Source organism: Lissotriton helveticus, chromosome 1_1, assembly GCF_964261635.1.
Source record: "Lissotriton helveticus chromosome 1_1, aLisHel1.1, whole genome shotgun sequence".
NCBI lineage: Eukaryota > Metazoa > Chordata > Amphibia > Caudata > Salamandridae > Lissotriton > Lissotriton helveticus.
The window spans coordinates 1516143377-1516165197 of record NC_136057.1 but is presented as its reverse complement, the minus strand read 5'-3'; positions in this window follow the sequence as shown (position 1 = coordinate 1516165197).

The window sequence follows — 21821 nt, the reverse complement described above, 5'->3', positions numbered from 1 at the left end:
CGGTTGTTATTGGTCAAAACAATACATTCCTCTGAAAACTTTGCCATTGTACACATCTCTTCCGGAACTTTCCAAAGCTTCTGCCATAGTTGTCATCTGTACTTAGCAGAAGCAACACAATATTCCACACATACATCCCCATTCCCAGGCGGACTACCCAAATCACTCATATTCACACTGCGCTCGCACCAAGAGAGGGACGTCCCAGGCTCTCACTGCGGCTACGCATGCTATTTTAGCGCTGTGTGGCAGAGACACCGTTCCAGATAATGGAGCATGGCTACGCTGTCTTTGAAATCTTCTGGGTGCCTCTCGAGTTTGTGTTTGTATCAGGCGGGCAGGCTCACCACGGCTGTGGCGATCCTCCAGCAGATGTCGCAGTGGCGGCTGCACTGGTGGCTAAGTAGCCCTTAATATTGATCAGATTCATGAAATGCCATTTATGACACCACACTCTGGACTCCCGACTTTTGGTTGTGCATGTCACTTCCTATCAATATGTCCCATCTTCCCCCGCGCCATTCCCAACTCCTGAAAAGGAAGGGACAGAGCAGGCTATTGTGAAGGGTTTGGCTACTGTCAAGGCTTTCAAATCATAGTTTGGGGAGCTTACACCCTCCTGAAATGGTTTCAAGAATTTGGCAGTGTTTAAAAAATCCACAGCTTTGAATTAGTATGTATATAAGCAACTATAAAAGCATAGTTGTGCCAAGTGGTCACGGCCCATTTCAAAACCCTGGCATGTCATATCTCTCGGTTGTGAAACTGCTGTAAAGCAGAAGTTGTATTTTGTGTCCCCGAATGTGGTACAGACCTAGACTTGCTCGTAGTGCATCGGTCTGTTCCCGTGTCCTAGTTTTGTTTAAAACGTCAAATTAAGTTTGGAGTAATCTATTTGTCTAGTAAAACCTTTCCTCTTTTTTTAGTAAAAACATTGACATGGTTTTGGAAGCTCCATCGAAAGAGAAATGTTTTTTGGCGTGAGAAGTCTTGTGTTTTAGAAGTACTGTGACCCTTGAGTGACCCATAGCTTGGAAGAGTCCCTGTGATCGGGAGACCTGCATCAAAGTCACACATGAACAGTTTTAACCTGTGAGGGAAAGCAGGAAACTTTTTTCCACCCTAGGGGAATTCTGTTCACAAAACATTCTGTGTGAAGTTGGATCGCTTCAGCAGCCCCCAATAAAAGAGAATTGTTTAAATGTGGTTCTATTAGGGGGCCGGTATGTGACACACTGCAGCATGAAAACTGCAATTACGTTCTAATCGCGCCATTCCCTGTTCACTTCAAAGAAGGGATCCATATTGTGTTGACTGTCACCCCAGCCGTCTTTTTGTTATGTGTGTGCTGAGAGCCACAGGGTGCCTTAGTTTATCGCGGTGGTGGAGGGAAAGGGCCCGTCGTCGCGCCATTCCACTGTGGAAAAGTAAATTTTGCCATGTTGTATGTGCCTACGTGTTCCCCATCTTATGTTATATGTGCATGATCGATATGCATGTATTCCCTTTCTGATCAATTAAAGACGCAATTACAGTTGTGTCCATCTCTAGTATGCCAGTTTCCAGTCTTCGTGAAAGCAACGAATATCAGGCCTATGTAAACCTACGTTGCCACGTTTCACAGTGTGCACGTTAATTCATTGAATTGTCCCCGTTTCTAGGCCTCAAAAGGGCCCGGATTCAGATTCAGCTCCTGTCTCCTGAACCCTCTCCGAGGAGCGAAACAGCCCCCACCTGTATCCCTGACCCTTCACTTACTTCATGCCTCACAGTGCCCGGCTCGGCCTGGCTCTGCCTCCCAGTCTGCCAAGAGTATGTTATGTTTCTAGTTATCAGTCCAGCCCTCCTTCTCTGCATTCCTAAGCTACTGAATCGCATCAATAGTTTCCGTCATGGTCTAGCCTTTATGTCTCCATGTAAGAGAAATACTGTATTATGGTCATAGAATATTCCTCGACCCGCACTACATGTAGAATAATGCATGCACCAGTCTTAGAGTCTGTTAGCCTTTACCCTGATAACTTTTGGATTCTATCAACATGTTCTCTAAACACCAGATACTAGATAGGCTTTAGGTACATGTCGCTCTGACTCCGCAGACTTTAGTCTCCTCTTCTAGTGCAGAAGTCATAGCCCCCCAGTTCTCCCTAGTAACACGTCATTGCCAGTTTGCGCGCACCACTAGGTTAAAGGTCCCAGCTGCTCAGGTAGCCCCCTCCATGTTTCCGCCCCATTTATGACATATTCTGTTACGTTTACATCACATGTCTATGTATACGCCCTGTACACGCCTCTTGTTACACCCACTTTATGCCTTATCTTTCGCGACTGTTACTAAACCCCGCCTACTGCTACGCCTACTGTATTGCATGTAATGTATTTTGTTTAACTATAAATATTGTGCACTGTTATTAAAAGTTAGCGCATTATTCCCAGATCTTGCCCCCGGCAGCTGCCATCCCATTCCCATGCAGGCTGTCCTGTTCCTGTCCTTTATGCCTGATTAAAGCCTGTAAACTCCAGCTACCTCGAATCTTGACTCTTATTTATTGAGCTATCTGTTTATATTGCATCCAGTCAAAAATAGATCCGGTAATTAATTATTTATTTACCACATAATGGCGCCCGAACAGGGACTTGCCCTTTCCCCACGCGCCGGCGAAGCCACGCAAGCCCCCTGACCCTCTGCAGCCGTGACGGAACCATCCTGCGCACCGGCAGATATTTCTGCTTCAAGTATCCCTCAGGTCCACGGAGGAGACGGAGGTTGCGGTCCAGCATCCAGACGAGGCGGTGGAGGAACGCGGCGAGTCCCGACCAGAGCCCAAGCCGAGAGTTCAAGGTCCGAGGTATCCGGAGGCCCACCCGTAACTGAAGTCCGAAGTTCGTAGTCCGTCGTCGTAGCAGTCCAGTCCAGTCCGAGGCCTTCCGTTCTTGCTGCCCGGTGAGTACCGTTGCTGGGGTAGTATCTAGACAGGGTCAATTAATTTGTCTCTGGTCCGTGGGTTTGGGTACGCAAATCCAACACGAAGTGTCCACCTAGGTGGATGCGGGTCCTGACGTGTCTCTTTATGGGACCGGTATGTTTCGTACTGTTTCAGCAGTGCATCTAGTAATTCTAGTAAGTTCTGTTCTCGAGAAATTCATGTGTTTCTGTTCTCAGTATTCCAGGTAGTATTCTGTTCGAACTGTTATTTTAAAATGTTATTTCATGTGTTTTCAATGTCGTGGTATGAGTGATCTGTTTTCAAGTTATTATTGTGTTTATTGTGTATTGTATTTTGTCTAGATTCCAGTCTAAGTCATGCCTCTGTTCTCTAAGTTACGTCAGTTAAAAACTAGAAAAGGGCTGCTCGAGGAAGCAGTCCCTGTCCCGCCTAGGGACAGTCCAGGTCATTTTATGTATCATAAGCATGGCTTAAGTGCCATAATATATCTAGATTTATGGTCTGATTATACCAGACATCTCGAAGAGAAATATAGATGGCCTGTATCAGGCACATGGGATGCCGAGTGCATCATGCGAGTAGAAGAAGCATTATGGAAAAAGAAATCCAGACAGTCCCAGAAAGATGCCATCGAGTTATGGCGCAAAGAATCTCATAAAAGAACCGAAAAAGAATTCAGAAAAGCAGAATTAAGTAGAGAATCCTCAGAAAGAGCCCAAGAAAGGGAATTAATCAAAATAGGTGAACGAGTTAAAGCCGAACAGTCAGACAGACAGAGGAATGCCCTTATTAAGGGTATGTATCCTCTTCTTGCCGAGGGCTTGCCAAAAGCAACCCCAGAGGCATCCAGTAATTTCCCGCCATCACTGGTTCCGACTAAGCTACGTCATAAACCGACCGCAGCTGATATTTTTCTCTCGTCCTATTTGGACGACACAGTCCCAGAATATGCAAATTCTGTTCCGCCTGCTCCTGTAAATAATGTGATTCCTGTTCCTCCAGCCACCGGAGCACCTGTTACGGTACCCCCGGTTCAGCCTACAGTACAAGTACCTGCTACATCAGTCACTCTCACAGCCCGTACAGTACCCACCGACGATTCCAGTTTAGGAGCCGCGGGGGGAGGTTCTCTTCGTACCCCGCCTCAACACAGACGTATGACGCTACATGAGCTAGCGTTACAGCGTACACCCAAGCATCAGTCCGTTGCAGATATCAAGCGAGCACTTACCGAATGCCGTTATGATCCAGTCCCAGGCGATAATGACATGGTCTTGTATTCATTGCGTGAAAGACGGGTGACCGAGTATTTGGACACCCTGCCGAATATGAAAGGTTATCTAGACAGAATGTATCATTTCATCCGTACAGGAAGAGATCCAGAAAGTATTGGCGACACCATGGTCCAAAGAAAAGTCGAGATTCAGCTCATGATTTTAAAGTTTTTAATTAATTGTTTAATAAGAGAACAAGATTATCCAGAAAAAGATTCAGAAGAAATGAAAGTCCTGACCAGGTGGAGTGACCATATAGCCGAGGGAAGACACAAGACACAGAACAGTATAGAGAGTATGTACAAGAAAATCCGAAAAGAAATAATAAAGTTACACGAGAAACGAGAAGCAACACAAGCAACCGAGGAAGAAAATGACTCTTCTACTGAAGAGGTAGACGACGAGAATCCCACCAGAATAGCGTATGTAGGTAGAACTAGACTTTCCGACCAACATTCACGTCTAGACTACAAGAAAACTGTTCCTTCTCTAGTACCAGAACAGTGTTCTCTAGAACAAGTATTTCAAGCTACCGATCACATTCTGAAATCACGAATCGGTTATAGTGAACTTAGTACTATGCATGAACAAGAACTAGCCCGATCAGCAGTCCGATGAACTACTGATTCTACCACTTTTCCAGACGAAATAGTGTCACAAATGTTTCTGAAACTGCCCCCAGCCGAGCAGCGACTGGTGGGTATGTATATGATCCAGCACCTCATTACACTGTATGAGGGACAACATTCTGATCCAGGTCCGTTACATGATGTTCTGAACGAGTTACTCCAGTATAGATGGAGAGGCCTAGGTACCGATTTAATTAGTGTCATTCTAGAACAGCGCCACAAATATAGAACGTTTCTGAATCCGCATTTTGTTCATGTCTCACCTCCAGAAAATAAACTATTATATATAGATAGACAGCATCCGTTACGAGAAGTACACCCAGTTAGGACAGCGGGTGGTGAAATGCAACGAGTATTTGTTTACACCCCGATTACCAAGATGGAACTCTTAGAGATGAAAAAGTTAATTCCCTGTCATGACAAAGATCCAGCAGGGTTCCATCGAGAATTAAAAGACATGCTCCGTATGGGAGAATACACGTATCCTGATATCATTAAAATGTTAAAAGTTCTGTTGCCCGCAGGGGTATATGAAAAACTCAAGGAAAAAGAATGGGAGGTGGGAGAGAAAAAGATAGATTGGACAGCTCTAGAAGCGGAAGATAAAATACGAGTACCAGGTACCGGTCTTGGGGATAAATGTAAAGAATTACCTGAGTTATTGATACAAGTTTTGCCAAGGTTACTAGCCACGAAAAAGGAAGATTGGGATGCAATCTCAGCATGTAAACAGAAACAGGATGAAGACACTAGTGATTTTTATTCCAGATTCGAGAAATGTTTTATTATTAACACTGGTCTGAAGACGAGTAGCGAGTCATACCCTCATCTTTTTGTTACTAAACTAGTCGAGAATTCAAGCCCACAAGTTAAAAACCGAGTCCTGAAAGTCGAAAGTACATGGCAAGCTAATACTCCGTCCCAAATGCTTCAGATGCTCCAGTACCACCAGAACAGAATCAGGGAAGAGCAAGATCATGAAAGGAGACGTATGAAAGACACAAAAATGAAAGTATTAGTTGCACAATCTGTTCCTCAAGACAGTCAGAAGAGGGGTACGAATCAAGCCAGTCATCCTGCAGTTCCTGTTAAAGGGACCTGCAATTACTGTAAACAGCCAGGTCATTTTATAAACGAGTGTGCAGTTCTGAAACACAATATAGCTACTGGTAAGACTAAAGAAAGACCACGTCCGCCTAGACAAGAACAGGTTTTACAGACTTCTCAGTCACCACAGAATGCACAACAGACAGTTACGGTACCGCAGCCTATAGCTGCAACACAGCATGTTACACAGCAAATGTACCAGTATGCACATTCCGAGTATCCGGATTACCAGCAGTATTCATGAAACAGCCTAGAGAGGGAGGTAGGCTTGCCTCTCATCGAGATACCTGTAGATCAAGAGGGTCCCTATGTACACAGTCAAGTATTAGGGAAAGACAGAAAGTTTCTGATTGATACAGGGGCAAGTAGGACTACTATCAGTCATGACGAGGTTCCAGGGGCTCCGCTCTCAGGCTCTAGAAATGTTTCCCTTGGATTTTCAGGAAAGCCTATTGTAAACGAAATTTCAAAACCAGTTTCTCTAGAAGTTGGTCCATTGTCCCGAACTACTGATTTGTTACTTACTAAAGCATGTCCAGAAAATTTGTTAGGCATTAAAACACTGAAAGAATTAGGTGCAGTTATATGTTGCTCCCCAGAAGGAGTCCGTTTGTTTTTGCGTGACTTTAAAGGTCACTATGTATTACGTGATTTTGATCCAAGACTATTGAATGTACCGCAGCATTTATGGGCGCAAGGTCCAACTGATGTAGGTTTTATGCAAATCATACCCCATCGTGTGACTCTCAAGCAAGGTATAGTTTTGCCACGAATCAGACAGTACAGATTGCCACCTGAGGCTGTAGCAGCCTTATCCAAAATTATTGACGAGCTTATTGTTCAAGGAGTGGTTGTAGAAACCGACTCCAATGTATGTAATTCTCCTATCATTCCAGTCATGAAACGTACTGATCCAAATGCACCTCCAGTATATCGATTAGTGATTGACCTTCGAGAACTTAATAAATGTATCATTCCCCAGTACCCAGTAGTCCCAGATATTTCTTCCCTATTGACAGCCATTGATTCTGAAGCCACGTTCTTTACTGTCATCGACCTCAAGAATGCATTTTTCAGTGTCCCCATTCATCCAGACAGCCAGTTCCTTTTCGGATTCTGTTTAAATGGAAAGAGCTATAAATTCACACGAGCTCCTCAAGGTTTCACAGAAAGCCCTAGTATTTACAGTCAAGCACTCAAGAGACAACTAGACAGTATTCACATGCCAACTGACACTGCCCTGCTCCAGTATGTCGATGATCTACTGATCACAGCCCGTTCTGAACGTGACTGCGAACGAGCGTCACTTACAGTTCTGTATTTCCTGGCCGAGCAGGGGCACAAGGTGTCCCCTTCGAAGCTTCAATTCTGTGTCCAGCAAGTGATCTACTTAGGCCACTTACTGTCCAAGTGGGGTAGGCAGTTGACACCAGACCGTATCCAGTTAATAGCGAGTCTTCCACAGCCCAAGACACAGAAGGAGGTACGAGCTTTTATCGGCCTCACTTCTTATTGCAGACAATGGATTCCTCAGTATGCATTTCTAGCCAAGCCACTGATACAGTTAACGACACAGGAGGCAGCCGTATCGACTGTCCTCCCTTGGACATCCGAACATACACTTGTTTTTAATGAATTAAAGAAAGCCTTATGCCAAGCACCTGTTCTAGCTACACCAAACTACAGTAAGCCTTTTACACTTTTTGTCACTGAACGTGAAGGTACAGCATTATCTGTTCTCACACAAGATCAAGCAGGACAGTACAAGCCCTGTGCTTATTTTTCTAGTACATTAGATCCAGTAGCCCAGGCTCTGCCTGCGTGCCTCAAGTCAGTTGCAGCCACAGCACTAGCTATCAGACAAAGTGATTCCATAGTGTTAGGACACTCCCTGACAGTACAAGTTCCACACTCCGTGGAAGTTCTTTTAAACCGAACACAGACTCAGCACTTGACAATTGCACGTTTAACCGGTTATGAATTAACACTGTTCCAGCCACATATAGAAATCAGACGCTGCAACGTTCTGAACCCTGCTACACTGTTACCGTCAGTTACTTCAAATCCTGCCACACATGACTGTGTGGAAGTTGTTAACACTATGACAAAGCCAAGACAAGACTTGACAGATATTCCATTACCTGATCCCGACCTGACGCTTTATGTGGATGGTTCATGTATGAGAACAAGTACAGGAGAACTAGTAGCCGCATATGCAGTGACTACTGAGACTGAAGTTATAGAGACACACCGTATTGACACCTTGTCTGCTCAAGCAGCAGAGCTAGTTGCTCTGACCCAAGCATGCATACATGCCAAGAACCTGAAAGTAAACATATATACAGATTCACGTTACGCATTCGGAGTTGTACACGACTTCGGAGTGCTCTGGCAAGAAAGAGGTTTTATGACTTCTCATGGAACCAAGATTCAGCATGGTCTCCTCATTCAAGCTCTGTTAGATGCAATACATTTACCGACAGCTATCGCTATCATGAAGTGCAAGGCACATATGAAAGTCACTGACATTATTTCCCAAGGTAATGATCTAGCAGACCGAACAGCCAAGCTCACAGCTCAGACTCCAGACATTCCAGTTAACACGACACTGACACACACTCCAGATCCGATTACATGTATGACAGTTAAGGACCCTACACAAGATGTCATAGACATACAGTTACATGCTACTCCCGACGAGATCAAGAAATGGTCCGAACAAGGAGAGGTCCAGACAGATCAGGGATGGGTGACGAAGGGAAAAGCCATATGGTTTCTCCCCGACTCAATGGTTCAAGTCATTATCAATACCGCACATAGTCCAGCACATCTAGGAGAAAAAGCTATGTTAGACAGTATCCAGAACATTTGGTTCAACAAGCATTTACGAGCTGCAGCCAAGCAGAAAGTCCGTACCTCTATGATATGTTGTCAGTTCAATCCAGGTAAAAGTGTCCCGGTGGAACAAGGGGGATTCCAACCTCCTGACCACCCTTTTGAAGTCCTCCAGATGGATTATATTCAGATGGAGCGATGTCGAGGTTTCAAGTATGTCCTCGTAGTTGTATGCGCTTTGTCCAGATGGACAGAGGCATATCCAGTCCCAGATTACACAGCCGCGACCACTGCCAAGCAGTTGGTTCGTGAATTCTTTCCTCGCTATGGACTCCCTAGGGTCGTGTATTCTGATAACGGCCAGCCATTCTCATCTGAGTTAATGAAACATGTTTCCCTTTTGTTAGGGTACCAGTGGAAGTTCCATTGTGTACGCCATCCTGAAGCAGCCGGTCTCGTAGAGAGACATAACCAGACATTGAAAATCCGCATTGCCAAAGTTTGTAAAGAGAAAGGTGTAGACTGGCTAGTAGCCCTGCCAGTTGCTTTATTTTATATGCGCATGGTTGCACATTCCAGATCAGGTCTGTCCCCGTATGAGGTCGTATTCGGCCGCCCCCCAAACATGTGGGGTACACCTAGACCCCGAAGTATTACAGATGTTTCCAGTAATATGCTGACAGATTACCTAGCTTCCTTGATGTCTGCCCTACACTCTTGTCGTTCACAGGTTGCCGCCGCATTTCCAGACAATACCGAGGTGAAACCGCATGAAATCGTTCCAGGAGACCTAGTCCTTGTAAGGAACTTTGATCGTTCAAATCCGCTGGAACCCCGTTGGAAGGAGCCGCGACTTGTCCTTCTGACCACCCGCACGGCCGTGAAGTTGGAGGGCCGCAAAGGCTGGGTACATATGTCCCACATCAAGAAATTCCATGGATTGTGTATAAAAACATTTGCCAAGAACATTTCTAAGGACTGCCTAAAAATTGACTCTGAATCCAAGCCTCCCCTGTTAGAGGAAACTCCGCAGCAGGAGTATAAAAAGAAACTCCGGTCTAGTAAAATAAGTCAGCCAGTTTAATTGTCTAAGTCCCTCTCGGGTGAAACGGTTAGACAGGTTTCTAACATGTATGAGATAGACCCCCATAGTGAGAGAGTTAGTCAAAACTCTATCAGATGTATCGTTTTTCTAAGTTTTATATTGTTTCTAAGTCTTATGGTTACCTGCACAAGTTATGCATTACATTTATGTTTTCCAATTTCACATGTAAATAAGTATTCTAATGCTACAGTAGAGCACACATTTAGTGATCTGCCTCCTCACGAGCTATCCTATCGTCTTGCTATGCGAAATAACACGTTTATTAGAATGCTACACTATTCACACCAGACCAGCAATGCCACTAATTGTTGGGTGTGTGGTCGGCTCCCCCCTTTCCAGACACCGAAGGGAGTTCTGACACTCTTTCCTTATCCATTTTCACATAATGGTTCGTGTGGAGCATGGTCCACGTTAACGTCATCCTCAACTGATATGTCCCTTCTGAATGGTACATGTTTCCCAGACAAGCAAGGTCTCACCCATAGAACCGGGTTAGATCTAGAAAATGAAGTATATGATTTAGGTAATTATTCTTCGAATTTTATGGTCCTGAATGTTCAGTCTGATACTACTCCAGATTTGCCTGCTATTTCAGTACTACCAGTCAAAGGCGAATTATGTGTCAGAAAGAATGGTTCCGCACATGTAGGACACAGTGATTGTACTACTATTGTCGAGTATGGTGACAGTGAGAAATCTATTTTCAAAGCCTCACGTCATTCTTATTTTGTTTGTGGTCAGACCGCATATGTTCGTCTGCCCCTCGATTGGGATGGAACATGTTATATTGCCTTCCTACTGCCACCAGTTTTTCTAGCCCCATCTGATTATCACAGAAACACACATCTAGTACACGTCAGACATAAAAGGGAGATTGAGTCCCCGATTGTCGATCAAACTGAAACTACTCTAGAACAGTATCAAGACTTTAATAAAGGTTTCTTCTTCTTTATAGGACCTATCCAGAATAGTAAGCTAATACGTAGGTTAACCAGAACCCTTGAAGCAGTAGTGAATGAGACTACTTCTGCTCTAGGTAACTTAACTGAAGAACAATCTGCTATGAGATTTGTCGTGCTCCAAAATCGTCTCGTTCTTGACGTCATACTGGCCGATAGAGGAGGAGCATGTAGAGTCATCGGATCTAGTTGTTGCATTTTCATTCCTAATAACGCGCCGTCTGTTTATTCAGCTATAACCAGACTTCATAAAATTGCCCATCAGTTACACCAGAATCCAGGCACCTGGACATGGTCCGGTTGGCTCTGGAGTATTATATCCGCCTGGGGATGGAAAGTATTGTCATTCCTAGGTATTGCAGTAATGATCATATTCAGTTGCTGCCTCTGTATACAATGTGGCCCTGCGATTTGCGGCATTTGTGCTACATCTTGTATTCCTAGTTCTAAGTCCCGTTCCAAGTCAATTCGAGACGAGCAAATGATGCTATATGAAATGATAGATGGTATCATGAATATTGATGTTTCCTGATGGAAACGTAGGGCACAAGGAGGGAATGTGGAAAAGTACATTTTGCCATGTTGTATGTGCCTACGTGTTCCCCATCTTATGTTATATGTGCATGATCGATATGCATGTATTCCCTTTCTGATCAATTAAAGACGCAATTACAGTTGTGTCCATCTCTAGTATGCCAGTTTCCAGTCTTCGTGAAAGCAACGAATATCAGGCCTATGTAAACCTACGTTGCCACGTTTCACAGTGTGCACGTTAATTCATTGATTTGTCCCCGTTTCTAGGCCTCAAAAGGGCCCGGATTCAGATTCAGCTCCTGTCTCCTGAACCCTCTCCGAGGAGCGAAACAGCCCCCACCTGTATCCCTGACCCTTCACTTACTTCATGCCTCACAGTGCCCGGCTCGGCCTGGCTCTGCCTCCCAGTCTGCCAAGAGTATGTTATGTTTCTAGTTATCAGTCCAGCCCTCCTTCTCTGCATTCCTAAGCTACTGAATCGCATCAATAGTTTCCGTCATGGTCTAGCCTTTATGTCTCCATGTAAGAGAAATACTGTATTATGGTCATAGAATATTCCTCGACCCGCACTACATGTAGAATAATGCATGCACCAGTCTTAGAGTCTGTTAGCCTTTACCCTGATAACTTTTGGATTCTATCAACATGTTCTCTAAACACCAGATACTAGATAGGCTTTAGGTACATGTCGCTCTGACTCCGCAGACTTTAGTCTCCTCTTCTAGTGCAGAAGTCATAGCCCCCCAGTTCTCCCTAGTAACACGTCATTGCCAGTTTGCGCGCACCACTAGGTTAAAGGTCCCAGCTGCTCAGGTAGCCCCCTCCATGTTTCTGCCCCATTTATGACATATTATGTTACGTTTACATCACATGTCTATGTATACGCCCTGTACACGCCTCTTGTTACACCCACTTTATGCCTTATCTTTCGCGACTGTTACTAAACCCCGCCTACTGCTACGCCTACTGTATTGCATGTAATGTATTTTGTTTAACTATAAATATTGTGCACTGTTATTAAAAGTTAGCGCATTATTCCCAGATCCTGCCCCCGGCAGCTGCCATCCCATTCCCATGCAGGCTGTCCTGTTCCTGTCCTTTATGCCTGATTAAAGCCTGTAAACTCCAGCTACCTCGAATCTTGACTCTTATTTATTGAGCAATCTGTTTATATTGCATCCAGTCAAAAATAGATCCGGTAATTAATTATTTATTTACCACACCACGATTGATGGCCTACTTAGCATTAACCTCATGCTAAGTAGGCCATCAATCGTGGAATGGCGCGACGGCGGGCCCTTTCCCTCCACCACCGCGATAAACTAAGGCACCCTGTGGCTCTCAGCACACACTGTAATTTCAAAATAAACAACAGCCCCCGCCTCCCCCTCACCCACATGATGACTGAACATGGATCCTCGGCTGTACTTCAAAGACCCTGTGCCAATTTGTCCACACGAGGGCGCCAAAAGACTGAATGGAAGGGATTAAAATGAATTCAGGCAGCGGCAGCGCGGCAACATTTGCCAGTGTTTTGCCGTTTCTATATATAAATACAGACAAAGGAAATATAGATTTCCGTCTGTATTTATATGTAAGTATCCGTAAAAACGGAAAACCGGGAGCCCTAATCATGATGATTATAGAACACCAGTCATACACATGAACATGCTGTCTAGTTTTGATCCTCACGGAGTCCAGACCTCAAGTAATGTACTTAATAGCCCTTATTCTGCCAGAACATTTTTTTTGTATGACATCATGTTTGTATTCGAACGAAATCCCCTACATCATCTAAGTAATATCCCCATCTCCAGGTCTAATGTATGACACAGCTAATGTAATTTTGTATGTACTGCCTCCCCGCCCATCACATTGACTACATATGGTTATGTACGATTCTGTCTACATTGATAGCAGAATTATTTCCATCTGCCTGTAATGCATATGGGCTACCAAAGCGAATTGTATAACTAATGTCAGCTTGTACATCCTCACCTATGACATGAACAGGAATGAACTAACTTATGATAAAAACTGGGGACTGTGGAAAATGACTAAAATTAGGTATACATAAGCGGCGTTCATTTATGTTCACCACAGCCACTGTTGAAAGTAAAGTGAAAATCGCGAAACAGTGGCCACGCCATCTTGTCCCTTTTAGGCCCCATCATGCACGTAGGTGGCAGCCATTTTGTGTGTCATGACCTCTCTGCCCACTGCCAATAGCCTGCGCGTCTCTCCCCCTCACTCCCTGGCCTCGCAAGCATTCCCCCGCGCCCCGACAGCCCCCGGTCTCTCCTGCTTGGGCCATAAACGCACCTCTAACGCGACCCGGTCTCCGAGCCACATCCCGTGCTGAACCCCCTCGCTCTTTCATCTCATTCATAGAACAGGCCCTTTTGATAACCTCTTCCTCCCTGCCCGATTGTCCGGCCTGATCCCAGGCCATCACCTAGCCCAACAGATGCAGTTTATTGCCCCCTACAGTAGGACCTCGCCTCACATCAAAGGAGCGGTGATTAATCAATGCCTTCACACCCCTAGATCCGACCGATCGCCCGCATTCCTGTTCCCAGCGGAATGTCCAGCTGCGCGATAGCCATCATGCTGAGATTTGGGTGGGGACCTCTACTGTAGATATGTGTGAGAACCGGCCTGAACCGGGGATTCCAAAGATGCCTTTTTGTACTTCAAAGCAATACCACGGATGTCATAAAATGTAATAAAGTCATAAACTTGTGTATAAGAGGCCAGGCCTCAGAGATGCGGTTATAGCACCTCGAGAAGATACCCTGTTGTCTGATTTGACGTGTTCTGCTCCGTCGGAATAAACTCCTGTTTCTAGCCTTCCAGTCTCCAGCGCCTGCCTCTTTGTTTGATAATCTTGAGTTGAGTTAGAGGCGACTACGCCGGGCAATCTTAAAAGGAAAGGGCTATCGATCACGTCTGCCTCTCTTTTTACAGTAGCGTTCAGTAAACTAGAAGATGACGTAGAGAAGTGGTGCAAACTCCCGCTATCATTGATGGGCCGTATTGCCATTATGAAAATGGTGGTGCTGCCCCGGTTCCTGTTTCTATTTAACAATTTACCCATAGTACTGTCGAAAGGTTTCTTCAGAACCCTGACGAAGCTTATGGTTCGCTTGGCCTGGGGCGGGAAACAACCAAGAGTGCAGTGGACTACGCTTACACTACCATACGAATTGGGAGGCCTAGGCGCTCCGGAAATGGAACGATATTACAGAGTAGCCCAGGCTGCCCATCTGCACACGTGGATACACGGAGGAGCGGACATACCCCATGTGCGCATGGAACGGCTGTTTGCGGACCCACTTCCGCTGCCGGCCACGATATGTACCTCCAAGGACCGCATAATTGGAGTCCTGGACTCGATCACTGCTACAAACCACGCATGGCACGCGTTGCTGCAGGCCAGAGATGGAACCTTGCTTTACTCTCCATTGATGGCTGTAGAGTGGGCGCTGTGGTTAGCGCCAGTCGAGGAGAAAGGTGTCGTCCTGGCGCTGCATGGGCTGGGAATTAGGACGGCGGGTGAGTTGTTTGTAGATGGAAAGGCGAGAACCTGGGGACAAATAGCACTCACATCGGAGGGGACTTCGCTGCTACAGCGTTTTCAGTTTCACAGGGTCCGTAGTGCGCTGATGGAACTCTTGGGTCCGGATCTGGAAGAACCCCCGGAGGTTCCGGGAACTTACTCATGTCATTAAAACAGTATCATCACAAAAATTGATAACTCACTGTTGGACCTGGCCCTTTTTGGCAGGTTCACCCCGAAACTTTTTGCTTTTTCCTAGCCTGTTTCTGGAACCTGGTGTTGGTGATTTTAGGCCTTTGCGCACTTTTTCACTGTGGTACAGTGTAAAGTGCGTGAGCTCTCTGTGTATGTGTGGTGAGTGACCTGCCCTCCCATAGGAATGCATGGGGAATATGGGTGACCATGGTAGTTCCTGATGTGTGGGGAGTGCAGGGTCGAGTTTGTTATGTGCGAACTCGTTAGATTGAATGCTGCATAATGATGTATGTGGCATAGATGTGTCTAGTGTGGAAGTGCCACTTCTGGACATGGGTGTGCGTGTGTAGTGAGTCTGCTGGCACGTGATTGGCTGGAGCCTGGCTCCAGGAGTGTGCCTGGGCCTGCTTGTGGATTGACTGTCTGGTTTGAGGATGACAGGGGCTGGGGAGCCCCCAGGACATTGTCTGAGTCAGCCCTTGGTTGAATGACTGCATCTGCAACTAGGGAAGTGGGAGGAGGTAGCACCTGGGAGTGAATAGGGTTGTGCCTGCCTGCCACAATGCTGGCTCCACCTCCCGCTGGGCGGCTGTCACCTCTGCCCCTCACACTGAAAGGAGTTCCCTATAACCAGTTGTAGCTGGTTCTCACACTGCCTGCACCCTTGAGACAAAGGATTTTGGGTATAAAAAGGGTGCTGTGACACTCTAAAAATGTTCTTGTTTTTGGACTTGAATCCTGCCAGGGGCGTGCTGCTGCTTGGGCCCAGGGGAAGGCTTGCCTCCCTGGGCCCTGCCCAGCCCCTGGATACCTGATGGACTGCTGCAGGTCAAGAGGGGCTTTGTTGCTGGACTTTTTGTGCCTTTAGCGCTGGGAGCGCTTTCTTTTTCTTCCTATAGTGCAGGGAGCATTTTTATGGTTACTTCTGGACCTTTGATGGTCCTATAGCGCTAGGGAGCGCTTTATTGCCATAGCGCCTGGGAGCGCTTAAATTTCCACAAAGCGTGGGGGAGCGCTGCTCTGTTTACCGCGGCTGTCCACGCCGCCTGCGTGTCCTGTTGGATTTATTTTTGTCAGAGGGAGCCTACCCCTCGGTCAAGTCATCCCCTGCCTGCCGTGCCCGGGAAGGGCCGCCGCACTGCCCGCGGTGACCCAGAAGTGGTTGGCCAGCCGGCCAATCCCAGCGCGGCCTGACCAGAAGTCCCGCCCACCGCCGCCGAGAAGAAACAGCTGCCCCGGTGAGGAGGTGCCGGTGGAAAAAGCCCGCGGCTCACAGGAGGGGGGCCCGGGTGAAGAGAGGCGGTGAGGTGCAGGCGGGGCTCCGTTGTGCGGAGGAGAGCCCCGCACTGCCACCGGAAGAAGGAAGCCGCCTGCCGTGTTCGTCCCGGGGCTCCTGAGCGAAGGGAGAGCCCCAGGGAGAGATAGAAGTCCGGCCGCCCGAGCCGCGAGGCCTCCGTGCTGCAAGGAGAGCCCTGCAGCAGGAGAGAGGAAACCCCAGCCGCCGCGAGCAGTCGGTGAGTCAGGGCTGGGCCAGGCAGAGTAGGGCATATCTGTTTACGCTCCCGTGGGAGCAGAAGAAGCCTAGGGGTGCCAGCGGGAGGCAGAATCCGGACGACCCCGGATGGCAGTGGGCCGCCCCACCGTGTCCCAGGGCTGTGAGAAGCCCCAAGCGGCGCACCGGTTTTAGCGAGCCCTGAGAGGCTTGTGGCGCCATTGTAGTTTCGAGTCCCCAGAGAGGGTGTCTCCAACGAAGGGGCATATTTTAGTGTGGTGCATTTAGGGCGGCCCTGGATGGCAGTGGGCCGCCCCAACGTTGTCTAGAGCCTGCAAGGCTCCCACGATGGGCCTGGTATTTCGGAGCCCAGATGTCTCCAGTGAGTGGTGCCAGCTCTTGAGGGGGTATGTTTGTGTAAAGAGCCTGAGTGGCTCTAGCCTGGCCTTAGGTGTTTAAAGCGCCAGTGAGAGCCCAAGCTGCATTTTGGTGGCCAGAGTCTGAGAGCTCCAATGATTGGGCGCAGTTTTGGTCTGAGGGTCAGTGAGAGCCCTGTCGCAGTTTTGTCCCAGCTGCCCAGCAATTAGTGGGCAGCTGCACCGTTTAGGCGCTTGGGATTGTCCGCAGCTGCCCAGAAATTTGTGGGCAGCTGCCACGTTTAGGCCCCTGACTTTTGGACACAGGGCGTCCTAGCCCCATCAAGGCCAGTTGGCCTAGGGACTGCCACAGGTCGTGGCTTATGTGTGTTTTTGCGCAATTGTGTGGTTTTTCCTTGCACCTCTGAATATTTTTAGGCATCATGTGTTTTTGCGCTATTGAATTGTGGTCTGGCACCTCTGAATGTTTTTAGGCATCATGTGTCTTCCTTGTTCTTACACCTCTGAATGTGTTGGTTTATGCATCATGTGTCTTCCTTCCCTGCACCTCTGAATGTGTTTTTGATGCATCATGTGCCTTGTTCTTACACCGCTAAATGTATGTTTTATGCATCATGTGTTTTCTTTCCTTACACCTCTGAATGTGTTGTTTATACATCATGTGTTTTGTTCTTACCTACACCCCTAAAATGTATTGTGATACTTAGGTGGTTGTTCTTTCTAGTACAGGTGGTCCTAGTGAGGTCCTGGTTCCCTGCATGATATTCTCCTAAGGTGGTTAGGGTTGCGTAGGTGGTACTTACCTGTTAGCAGTGGTTACTGGTGTGTGCTATATTTGCTAATTTGTGCGACAGTGATTTTATATCCCTTATTCTATGATCTACAAAGTGCTATTTCTGCTAAGTGCTGATTCTGACAGTGGCCCATGTGGCCCTGTCTTGTACATAATCCCTTGTGAATATTGCCCGTGCCAGTTGGCACAATGTACATGTGTGATTCCTATCTGATGTGTTTTGACAATACAGAAGTTATTTTTATATAACCTTGTGTGGAGTTCCTTTTGTGGTGTGCCTAGGATGTTGTTGCTGTTGTGTGCGTGCGCAAATGCTTTACACATGGCCTCCGGGATAAGCCTGTCTGCTCGTGCCAAGCTACCAAGGGGGTGAGCAGGGGTTATCTTGGCGTGTGACTCCCTTGCCCTGACTAGAATGGTGGTTTCTGCCTAGCTTTGGCGTCAGCCTTAGCCTACCAGAAATTCCAGTTTTAACACTCACCTATATAAAGCAATCGTATCGCACAGAGGTCAGGAACCCTCGAAAGCCAGACTCGCGTGGCAGAGGGACTTGCAGATCACGATAGATGGCACTATGTGGAAATACTGCTGCATGAGCACCAAGAGGCTGTCATTGAATGGCAGACACTGGCTGATCCACTTTAAATTCTTGCAAAGAGTGTACTACACCCTGGAACGGCTACACAGATACGGCCTTCGACAGTCTTCTGAGTGTGAGAGATGTCATGCGCCCAACGCATACTTCATACATCTGGCGTGGGGATGCCCGAGAATACGCACATTCTGGGAGGAGGTGATTGCGGAAATGGGAGAGATACTGGAAATGGAGCTGCCAGCTGACCTTGCCCTGGCACTGCACGGCCACTCCAGGGGTCTGCCCGCGGCGATTAGGCGACTGACAGACATGGGCATGCTAATGGCCCGACGGGTAGTAGCACAATGCTGGATGAGGGGCCCGATCCCAACTAAGAGAAGAAGAGAAGGTGGGCTCGAGACATGCTTTATTGCTGCACGCAATCGGAGCACTATAGTGAGCTACTCCCTCCCACGAGTCGCCCGAAGAACTTCTGGAGCCTGTATCAAGCATTTAGGAGCTCTAGAGAGAGTGCTCCCGACACACAGGCAGACAGACAAGAGGAGACGGTATAGCAGAGAAATAGAACGTAGCGACCCTTACACCCTCATAACAAGTGAATTCCCAGATGGATGGGGGAAGGAGGCTGGTCAGGGACACCGGGATATGCAGCAGTCAGTCAGTAACTTGGGTTGGGTGCCGCTGGGGGTTTTTCTTTTTATCACTTTCGGACCGGGCTGATTAGGTCGGGACACGCACCACTAACCCAAACGGGGGGCACTACATTTAGTAGAGGGCTTCTGAGGGCAGGCGAGACATGTTGATAGATCGTAGGCTGGGGAACAAGTTAACGCAGTTGGGGGGGAGGTACATGGATTTACATGCTTGGGGAGGGGGGTAGTTTCAGAAGTATATACACAGGTGAGGGTAGATTCAGACTATCAAAAATACACCGCTGCCACTATTATACTAGAATGTGTTTTTATATGGAGTAGACGTGTTCGTCGCCAAGGACCACAGCAAGTTGTTACTAAAGTGCAATAACAGTCAAGTCAAATTGTTATTTTGGTTCTGGGTTGTAAACGCCGCCGGACCCCAGGGATGTTGGCATTTTGGCTGTGTACTATCGGACTGTCCCACAGTCCAGCTATTTATGTGTTCGCTGCCGGCCCTTGGGGTTGTAGGCTGCAAGCTGTGTATAACCTTCAGTTGGCAAATAAAGGTGTTTAAAAAAATCAAAAAAAATCGTGAAACACTCCTACCATCCTCTCTTCATTAGTATGAGTGAGCCCATTTCTATCGATGATTTGCCTCACATAGTCCTTCTCTAGTTTAGCCCTTAATTGTCGTGCCAGAAGTGAGCCTTCCTTATCTTTCCCCTCAGAGCCATGGGCCTGGAGTCTCAGGATAGTCTTTTCAGCTCTGTTAGTATAGATGGCATTCAGTTTCCCCCTGAGGGCCGTGATTTTTCTAAGGGCTTGGACCGAGAGGGAGGCTTTGTTCTTTATTCCGCCGTCAGTAGCTCTTGTTCTAATGCCATACTTTCTTTCGTCTGCAGTTTCTTCAGGGAAGTGGTGAGGGCAATGCAATGTCCCGTTATGTATACATTGAAGGCAACCCAGTTGTTTGCTGAGGATGTGTCCACAGGGTCGTTAGATATAAAAAAAATCTCTTATAGCTTTACAAGATCGTCTCTGTGTAATCTATCCCTGCACAACACGTCCGGGAAGTACCATCTAGGCAGTTTAGAACATGGGTCTGGCCAGTTTAATAAGCAAGTCAGGTGAGCATGGGCCAAGAGGGTTTGGGGAGGAAAAGAGAGGCTGTGCTTGCATGTAAGAGTGACTGACTAATAAAAATGTGGTCTATCCTTGATACGTCCTGTGGGCGTGTGAGAAAAATGAATAGTCCTGCATGGTGGGATTAAGAGCCCTCCAGATGTCTAGCAGCCCCAGTTGTTTCAGGGACAATTTTAGTGCTTTACTAAACACTCACCCCCAGCCCTCTGCGGATGTGTGGTGTCCACTTGGGCATCCCAAATGAGATTTAAATATCCCATGATAATAATTTCCCCGGAGGCAAATCCCGCCAGTGATGTGAGAAAGGTAGAAATAAATTCAGCCTGTCCTGTATTAGGTGAATACACTGTGGTGATCGTACAGGGGCGACCCATCAACAATCCCCTAACCATGATAAATCTTCCCTCCTTGTCGCTTTATGAGGCATCTAGGAGAGATTGAGTGGAGGAGTGGAACATCATGGCAACCCTGTTCTGTTTCCTGGATCTAGCTGCTCGGAGTATCATGGGATAGTGCATATGCAACATTAATTTCTCTCCTTTCTTGAGATGTGTCTCCTGCATGGCCACCGCCTGTGCTCCCTGATCTCCCAGAAATTTTCAGAAGTGTTGCTTTTTGTTACGGGAGTTGAGGCCCCTAACATTCCAAGAAATTAGTTTCACCCCCATCTACCCCTTTGTCCTATTATGCACAGCTATGGGAACCCTCCTCCCCCTCCCCCCCTCCCCCCGAACCTCCCCATTACTTTTGAGTTGCGCACTCTAGATGAAACATGAATCAACAGAGTTAAACAAACAAAAAGCATGAACAGTTCAGGATTCCGCAGAGTTTTGTTGGACTTGATCTTCGAAGTGCTACTGGGGCAAGACTAATCCCGCTCCCAGAGCCTTGTGAGAGTTCTCTAGATGGCCTTAACTATGGAATGTTCCCATCCAGGCTCCAGACAACTAAGTGACGATTGTCTGCTGGTTTGTCGTGGCATATGACAATAGAGAAAGGAGGGGACCCCTCCATCATCTCTGTCCTCCCCCTAGGCGTGTCCAGGCACCCCGGGGTAGCTCATCAGCCCACCAAATCTCCTCAGGTGACTAAGTTCTTCTGAAGGTTGAGTGGTGTTGTCCTTTATCATGTGTGTGAGACCAGTTGCATGTGTGTCCTCATCATGATGACTTCTTGCTTGCCTTCTTAGGATTCTGCCAGGGACCGAGAGCTCCTCGTCTCAGGGGTCGCTCGTTGAGTACTTCTCTCTGCAATTTCTCCCTTTTTGGCAATGTTTTTCCCAGACCAAGGAGGGCCGCCGCTTCCTCCACCTCCATAAAATGCTGCTGTTTATTATTGAGGGAGAAGGCAAGACTGAATGGGTAAGTCCAATTATATTTCATGTGGGGCTCCCTGAGGGTTAAAGTGATCAGCCGGAATTGTTGGTGCCTCATCAGCGTGGCCTGGGTGACATCCTGGAAAAGAGCACAGGTTGTTTCCTGGTAGTCTACATCTCCCTGTCTCATGCTTTCCGAGGCACCAGCTCCTTGACCTTAAAGGAGGCGAATTTGGCCAGGATGTCTCTCTGGTGTTTATTTCCCCCTTGTAGAGCTGGGTCCACTCTATGCACATGCTCAAGACACACCTAGGATGCTAGCAAAC